The 9235-nt window shown below is 41.5% G+C and overlaps 1 pseudogene; it reads left to right on the top strand.

Annotated features, from left to right (window-relative positions):
* The first annotated feature begins 5530 nt into the window (after nt 1-5530).
* On the top strand, nt 5531-8951 carry LOC129539627 (small ribosomal subunit protein eS26-like; annotated as a pseudogene).
* Nucleotides 8952-9235: the final 284 nt, after the last annotated feature.

Genomic DNA, 9235 nt, shown 5'->3' with positions numbered 1-9235 from the left:
TATACAGTTAGCAAAAACAAGACCAGGAGCTGACTGTGGCTCAGATCATGAACTCCTTATTGCCAAATTCAGACTGAAATTGAAGAAAGTAGGGAAAACCACTGGACCATTTAGATATGACCTAAATCAAATCCCTTATATTATACAGTGGAAGTGAGAAATAGATTTAAGGGACTAGATCTGATAGATAGAGTGCCTGATGAACTCTGAACGGAGGTTCGTGACATTGTACAGGAGACAGGGACCAAGACCATTCCCATGGAAAAGAAATCCAAAAAAGCAAAATGGCTGTCTGAGGAGGCCTTACAAATAGCTGTGAAAAAAAGAGAAGCGAAAAGCAAAGGAGAAAAGAAAAGATATAAGCATCTGAATGCAGAGTTCCAAAGGATAGCAAGGAGAGATGAGAAAGCCTTCCTCAGATATCAATGCAAAGAAATAGAGGAAAACAACAGAATAGGAAAGACAAGAGAACTCTTCAAGAAAATTAGAGATATCAAGGGAACATTTCATGCAAAGATGGGCTCGATAAAGGACAGAAATGGTGTGGACCTAACAAAAGCAGAAGATATTAAGAAGAGGTGGCAAGAATACACAGAAGAACTGTACTAAAAAGATCTTCATGACCAAGATAATCACGATGGTGTGATCACTCACCTAGAGCCAGACATCTTGGAATGTGAAGTCAAGTGGGCCTTAGAAAGCATCACTACGAACAAAGCTAGTGGAGGGGATGAAATTCCAGTTGAGCTATTTCAAATCCTAAAAGATGATGCTGTGAGAGTGCTGCACTCAATATGCCAGCAAATTTGGAAAACTCAGCAGTGGCCACAGGACTGGAAGAGGTCAGTCTTCATTAAAATCCCAAAGAAAGGGAATGCCAAAGAATGCTCAAACTACCGCACAATTGCACTCATCTCACACGCTAGTAAAGTCATGCTCAAAATTCTCAAAGTCAGGCTTCAGCAATACATGAACCGTGAACTTCCAGATGTTCAAGCAGGTTTTAGAAAAGGCAGAGGAACCAGAGATCAAATTGCCAACATCTGCTGGATCATGGAGAAAGCTAGAGAGTTCCAGAAAAACATCTATTTCTGCTTCATCAACTATGCCAAAGCCTTTAACTGTGTGGATCACAATAAACTGTGGAAAATTCTGAAAGAGATGGGAATACCAGACCACCTGACCTGCCTCTTGAGAAACCTGTATGCAGGTCAGGAAGTAACAGTCAGAACTGGACATGGAACAACAGACTGGTTTCGAACAGGAAAAGGAGTACGTCAAGGCTGTATACTGTCACCCTGCTTATTTAACTTATATGCAGAGTACATCATGAGGAATGCTGGGCTGGAAGAAGCACAAGCTGGAATCAAGATTGCTGGGAGAAATATCAATAACCTCAGATATGCAGATGACACTACCCTTATGGCAGAAAGTGAAGAGGAACTCAAAAGCCTCTTGATGAAAGTGAAAGAGGAGAGTGAAAATGTTGGCTTGAAGCTCAACATCCAGAAAACTAAGATCATGGCATCTAGTTCCATCACTTCATGGGAAATAGATGGAGAAACAGTGGAAACAGTGTCAGACTATTTTTTTGGGCTCCAAAATCACTGCAGATGCTGATTGCATCCATGAAATTGAAATTTCCATCACCTTGGAAGGAAAGTTATGACCAACCTACATAGCATATTAAAAAGCAGACACATTACTTTGCCAACCAAGATCCGTCTAGTCAAGGCTATGGTTTTCTCAGTGGTCGTGTATGGATGTGAGAGTTGGACTGGGAAGAAAGCTGATCGCCGAAGAATTGATGCTTTTGAACTGTGGTGTTGGAGAAGACTCTTGAGAGTCCCTTGGATTGCAAGGAGATCCAACCAGTCCATTCTAAAGGAGATCAATCCTGGGTGTTCATTGGAAGGACCGATGCTGAACCTGAAACTCCAATACTTTGGCCACCTCTTGCGAAGAGTTGACTCACTGGAAAAGACTCTGATGCTGGGAGGGATTGGGAGCAGCAGGAGAAGGGGACGACAGAGAATGAGATGGCTGGATGGCATCACCGACTCGATGGACATGAGTTTGAGTGAACTCCGGGAGTTGGTGATGGACAGGGAGGCCTGGCGTGCTGTGATTCATGGGGTTGCAAAGAGTTGGACACAGCTGAGTGACTGAACTGAACTGAACTGAATTTTGTATTTAGCCAAGTGAGTATTTCTTTTGGGAAATGTAATGCTTAATCAACTACAGAGCAACTTATTTGGGGAACAGATGAAAACTCCATAATACTTTCTGACAAGGCTACTATGCTGGCCAGATACCTGAGCAAACAGAACAGCCCTGAAGGCAATTTAATTGGGCATATTTTTTATTGACCAGAATAGGGACCTGCTGTTGAAGAGGACACCTGTCTTCCTGAGGTCAGCAGCTCCAGCATTAGATTTAATAACTGTAACCAGATCTGGCTACAGGTTCTGCCAGAACAGGGCTATCCCAAGGTGTCATTCAGTTTAGTTCAGTTCAGTTCAGTCGCTCAGTCGTGTCCAACTCTCTGCGACCCCATGGACTGCAGCACGCCAGGCCTTCCTGTCCATCACCAACTCCCAGAGTTCAGTCAAACTCATGTCCATTGAGTTGTGATGCCATCCAACATCTCATCCTCTGTCATCCCCTTCTCCTCCTGCCTTCAATCTTTCCCAGCATCAGGGTCTTTTCAAATGAGTCAGTTCTTTGCATAAGGAGGCTAATTTTGGATAAATACCTCCTGGAGGCTTTTAGTATTTAAAAATGAAGACTATATGCTCTAAGAAGTCATAAAAATTACTGAAGTTTCCATTTTCAGTAGATAGTTAAACTCATATCTTTTATAGTTGGGACATGTAATGGACATGCTGACATTTTAATACTTATATTGAGGTTTAGAAGAAAAATATTTTACTAGGAACTTGTAAAGGTCCTAGGAACTTGTTTGCAAAATACCGTGTTATAAAAAGTGACCCTGGTGCAATATGATCACTCCTTTCGGAGAACTTGCAAGTAAATTTAGTTAGTTAAAACTTCTGCCAGCATGATTCTAGCCCAGGGAATAACAAGGATATCTTCAGTTGACAGTTGATCTTATCTGCTGCTTCTCATGCTGCCTAATTTGGAGAAACTCCATTTTGCTGCATGTTCAAGTCTCTGGATTATTGTACCCTTGGACTTTTTTTCTCCATTTGTTTCTCTGGAGCTTTTGAGGAAACTTTGTGGTCTGTGATATAGTGCCTTTTACTCAAAATACAACAGGGTAAGCTGGTTAAAATATCATCAGTCAAGACTTTGTAAAGCTTTTCTTTTTCTTGACAGGAAGGGTATTGATCAACTTATTAGTTAAATGAAGAGATTAAAACTTAATAACAACCTTGGCTAATTTTCCATCATTAAGTTGGAATGTGGCTAAAGGCTTTCTACTGTCATGCCAACACAAAATGCTTTTCTTGCTTCTAGTTTAACTAGCTAGTAACTTCAACAAATAAAGCTTAAATCTTAAATTGAGATGGTTTCCTTTTGGCCCTCTAGGGCAGAAAATGGAGAAACAAAAAGGAAGAAGACCAATTTATTCATCCTGGTCACCAAGAGGCTTGGAGCTTTAGGGAAATATTTCCCCAGAAATGATACGATGTCATTTACAGTTCTCTAGAAAATTAATGAGGCAATTTGATTTTTAATGCTTCTGCAGTCTTAGCATTGTGGCTTCATATAGCCCTGAGCTGTGTGTTTAAGTGCAAATAAAAATGTCAAAGTGGACCTCTACACATCACCCCTTTCTGCTGTTTTAAAAATGGTTTCTTTCTTAATTATTTTCAGACTAACAACTTTATTTGAAAACAACTTGAAATGCCTCTGAGTAATTATGAGAGGGCTTCCCTGGTGGCTCAGAGGTTAAAGTGTCTGCCTCCAATGCGGGAGACCCGGGTTCGATCCCTGGGTCGGGAAGATCCCCTGGAGAAGGAAACGGTAACCCACTCCAGTATTCTTGCCTGGAGAATCCCATGGATGGGAAGCCTGGTAGGCTACAGTCCATGGGGTCGCAAAGAGTCGGACACGACTGAGCGATGGAACGGAACGGAATTATGAGCAAGAGCTTCCCAGTGGTAAAGGGGTTCAGTGGTAAAGAATCTGCCTGTTAATTCAAGGAGATGCAAGAGATGCAAGTTTGATCCTTAGGTTGGGAAGATCCCCTGGAGGAGGAAATGGCAATCCACTCCAGTATTCTTGCCTGGAAAATACCAAGGACAGAAGAGTCTGGTGGGCTACAGTTCCTCGGATCACAAAGAGTTGGTCACGATTGAATGACTGATGATGCAGACATGCAATTATGAGCAAAGCTAGTCATCTGGTGCTCTCTCAACATTAGTCAGGAGCAAATACAGCCTTCTTAGAGTTTGGTACCTATGAATATTCATGAAGAGCAAGGTATCCTAGTGGTTATACCAGTTCTGAAATCTGATGTACTGGGTTTGAGTCCTGGGTCCACTGCTCACTAGTTATGACTTGTGCAAGTTAATTAAAATCTCATTGGTTAAGTAGTGAAAGTTGCTCAGTCATGTCTGACTCTTTGCAATCCCATGGACTATACAGTCCATTGAATTCTCCAGGCCAGAATACTGGAGTGGGTAGCCTTACCCTTCTCCAGGGGAAATCTTCCCAACCCAGGGATTGAACCCAGGTTGGTGGATTGTTTACCAGATGAGCCACAAGGAAAGCCCAAGAACACTGAAGTGGGTAGCCTATCCCTTCTTCCCAACCCAAGAACGGAACCGGGGTCTCCTGCATTGCAGGCAGATTCTTTACCAACTGAGCTATCAGAGAAGCCCATTGTGTTAAAAGGGAACAATAATAGCATCTACTAGCCTAACACAGTGCCTGGCACAATAGCAAGTGCTTGGTAAATCTAATTAGCAATAATAATAATAAGCTGTGGCAGTGTGGCAGCAGAAAAACCTTTTACCTACAAGATTTTCCACTAAGTTTTGAGAATACAAAAGTATGTAAGATATGTGTTCCATCCTTCTCAGGCTGATTGGAGAGAAAGGATACATATATACATATGTCTATTAGACATGTATATTAATAATAAGTTGAGCATCACAGCTGTGAGTGGGTGAAGGGAAGGTTTGTTGAGGAAGAAAGACAGGAGCTTGACCTTGGAGGAAGGGCAGGATCCAGGTATGTTGACTACAAGACTGGGTGCATTCTCAGGGCTGTCAAAATTGCATAACTGACTCTTCTTGTCAATCTCCTTGAGCATCTCAGGCACTTCAAAGGCTAAGAATTCATGGGGCAGGGAGGTAGGGGCAGTTAAAAGGTCTTTGGCTGTTTTTGTTTTTAAACTGGATGTTTTCAGTTTGGTCATTTGAAAACAAAGATTTGTTGCTAGCTTAAAAATACTTCTTTTCCTTAAGTAAATATTTTGTAGAATGAAGAATGGAAATAATCCTCTGCCACAACAAAAAATTATGCTATATTTTAGCTCCCTCGCCTCCCCACTTCCAAGATGACCAAGAAAAGAAGGAACAACAGTCGTGCCAAAAAGGGCTGCGGTCACGTGCAGCCTATTCGCTGCACCAATTGTGCCTGATGTGTGCCCAAAGATAAGGCCATTAAGAAGTTCATCATTCGGAACACCGTAGAGGCCGCAGCCATTAGGGAGATTTCTTTTTTATTTTTATTTTTTTTTGAGATTTCTTTAAAAAAAAAAAAAATGTTTAATTTCATATTGGAGTATAGTGTATTTACATTGTGTTAGTTTCAGGTGTATAGCAAAGTCATTCAGTTATACATATACATACATCTATTCTTTTTCAGATTCTTTTGCCATATAGGTTATTACAGAGTATTGAATAGAGTTCCCTGTGCTATACATAGGTCCTTGTTGATTATCTATTATATATATATGTAATATATATTATATATATACGTGAGAGTGTACATATGTTAATCCCAACCTCCTAATTTATCCCTCCCCCTGCCTTTCCTCTTTGGTAACTATAAGTTTGTTTTCTAAGTCTGTGAGTCTGTTTCTGTTTTGTAAATAAGTTCATTTGCATTATCTTTTAGATTCTATGTATAAGTGATATCATATTGCATTTGTCTTTCTCTGTCTGACTGACTTCACTTAGTATGATTATCTCTAGGTCCATCCTTGTTGCTGCATGCATGCGTGCTAAGTCACTTCAGTGGTGTCTGACTCTTTACAACCTTATGAGCTATAACCCCCAGGTCCTCTGTTCATGGGATTCTCCAGGCAAGTATGCTGGAGTGGGTTGCTATGCCCTCCTCCAGGGGATCCCCCTGACCCAGAATCAATATAGTGAAAATGAGTATACTACCTAAAGCAATCTATAGATTCAATACAATCACTATCAAGCTACCAATGGTATTTTTCAGAGAACTAGAACAAATAATTTCACAGTTTGTATGGAAATACAAAAAACCTCGAATAGCCAAAGCAATCTTGAGAAAGAAGAATGGAACTGGAGGAATCAACCTGCCTGACTTCAGGCCCTACTACAAAGCTACAGTTATCAAGACAGTATGGTACTGGCCTAAAGACAAAAATATAGATCAATAGAACAAAATATAAAGCCCAGAGATAAATCCACGCACCTATGGACACCTTTTTGGGTGTTAGTTCTAAAAGGTCTTGTAGGTCTTCCTAGAACTGTTTAACTTCAGCTTCTTCAGCATTACTGGTTGGGGCATAGGCTTGGATTACTGTAATATTGAATGGTTTGCCTTGGAAATGAACAGAAATCATTCTGTCGTTTTTAAGATTGCATCCAAGTACTGCATTTCGGACTCTTTTGTTGACCATGATGGCTACTCCATTTCTTCTAAGGGATTCCTGCCCACAGTAGTAGATATAATGGTCATCTGAGTTAAATTCACCCATTCCAGTCCATTTTAGTTCACTGATTCCTAGAATGTCGACGTTCACTCTTGCCATGTCCTGTTTGACCACTTCCAATTTGCCTTGATTGAAAACTCAGCAGTGGCCACAGGACTGGAAAAGGTCAGTCTTCATTCCAATCCCAAAGAAAGGGAATGCCAAAGAATGCTCAGACTATCGCACAATTGCACTCATCTCACACGCTAGTAAAGTCATGCTCAAAATTCTCAAAGTCAGGCTTCAGCAATATGTGAACCGTGAACTCCCAGATGTTCAAGCAGGTTTTAGAAAAGGCAGAGGAACCAGAGATCAAATCGCCAACATCCGCTGGATCATGGAGAAAGCAAGAGAGTTCCAGCAAAACATCTATTTCTGCTTCATTGACTATGCCAAAGCCTTTGACTGTGTGGATCACAATAAACTGTGGAACATTCTGAAAGAGATGGGAATACCAGACCACCTGACCTGCCTCTTGAGAAACCTGTATGCAGGTCAGGAAGCAACAGTCAGAACTGTACATGGAACAACAGACTGGTTCCAAATAGGAAAAGAAGTATGTCAAGGTTGTATATTGTCACCCTGTTTATTTAACTTAATGCAGAGTACATCATGAGGAACGCTGGGCTGGAAGAAGCACAAGCTGGAATCAAGATTGCCGGGAGAAATATCAATAATCTCAGATATGCAGATGACACCACCTTTATGACAGAAAGTGAAGAGGAACTCAAAGGCCTCTTGATGAGGGTGAAAGAGGAGAGTGAAAAGTTTGGCTTGAAGCTCAACATTCAGAAAACGAAGATCATGGCATCTGGTCCCATCACTTCATGGGAAATAGAAGGGGAAACAGTGGAAACAGTGTCAGACTTTATTTTTTGGGGCTCCAAAATCACTGCAGATGCTGATTGCAGCCAGGAAATTAAAAGACGCTTGCTGCTTGGAAGGAAAGTTATGACCAACCTAGATAGCATATTAAAAAGCAGAGACCAAGGTCCGTCTAGTCAAGGCTATGGTTTTTCCTGTGGTCATGTATGGATGTGAGAATTGGACTGGGAAGAAAGCTGATCGCCGAAGAATTGATGCTTTTGAACTGTGGTGCTGGAGAAGACTCTTGAGAGTTCCTTGGACTGCGAGGAGATCCAACCAGTCCATTCTAAAGGAGATCAATCCTGGGTGTTCATTGGAAGGACTGATGCTAAAGCTGAAACTCCAATACTTTGGCCACCTCATGCAACGAGTTGACTCACTGGAAAAGAGTCTGATGCTAGGAGGGATTGGGGGTGGGAGGAGACCAGGACGACAGAGAATGAGATGGCTGGATGGCATCACCGACTCGATGGACATGAGTTTGAGTGAACTCCGGGAGTTGGTGATGGACAGGGAGGCCTGGCGTGCTGTGATTCATGGGGTTGCAAAGAGTCGGACACGACTGAGCGACTGAACTGAACTGAACTGATGGACACTTTATCTTTGACAAAGGAGGCAAGAATATACGATGGAGAAAAGACAATCTCTTTAACAAGTGGTGCTGGGAAAACTGGTAAAAGAATGAAATCACTTGTAAAAGAATGAAACTAGAACACTTTCTAACACTATACACAAAAATAAACTCAAAATGGATTAAAGATCTAAACGTAAGACCAGAAACTAAAAAACTCCTACAGGGAAACATAGGCAAAACACTCTCCAACATAAATCAAAGCAGGATCCTCTATGACCCACCTCCCACTGTATTGGAAATAAAAGCAAAAATAAACAAATGGGACCTAATTAAACTTAAAAGCTTTTGCACAACAAAGGAAACTGTAAGCAAGGTGAAAAAACAACCGTCAGGGACATTTCTGAAGTTAGTGTTTTCGACGCCTATGTGCTTCCCAAGCTATATGTGAAACTACATTACTGCGTGAGTTGTGCCATTCACAGCAAGGTAGTCAGGAATCGCTCTTGGGAGGCCCAGAAGGACCGAACATCTCCACCCCGATTTAGACCTGCGGGTGCTGCCCCACATCCTCCACCAAAGCCCATGTAAGGATCTAAGTCCTTAAAGATTGAAGAAATACTGGTTTCTCTGAAAAGACAATAAAATGGAAATTATACTTTATATGGCATGTTGAATATATGTTGCCAGATGGAGTGGGGGTTGTGTATATCTTATTTCTGTCTTTGGTCTCCCCAGTTTGCATAGCTTAGGGGTGGGGGCGAGGAATTAGGGCATCTGTGTTTGATTAATTCAGCCTGGCAAATGGCTTAAGTTGGTGTCTTAAAAATGGGGAGGAAACTAGAAGAGTGAGGAGTGCATCAGGAAGTGACTTA

This window comes from Moschus berezovskii, chromosome 11 (assembly GCF_049115385.1).
Source record: "Moschus berezovskii isolate FMDL1 chromosome 11, NW_MosBer_1.0, whole genome shotgun sequence".
Classification (NCBI taxonomy): domain Eukaryota; kingdom Metazoa; phylum Chordata; class Mammalia; order Artiodactyla; family Moschidae; genus Moschus; species Moschus berezovskii.
The sequence above is the reverse complement of the archived record's forward strand: the minus strand, read 5'-3'. Positions and strand labels throughout refer to the sequence as shown.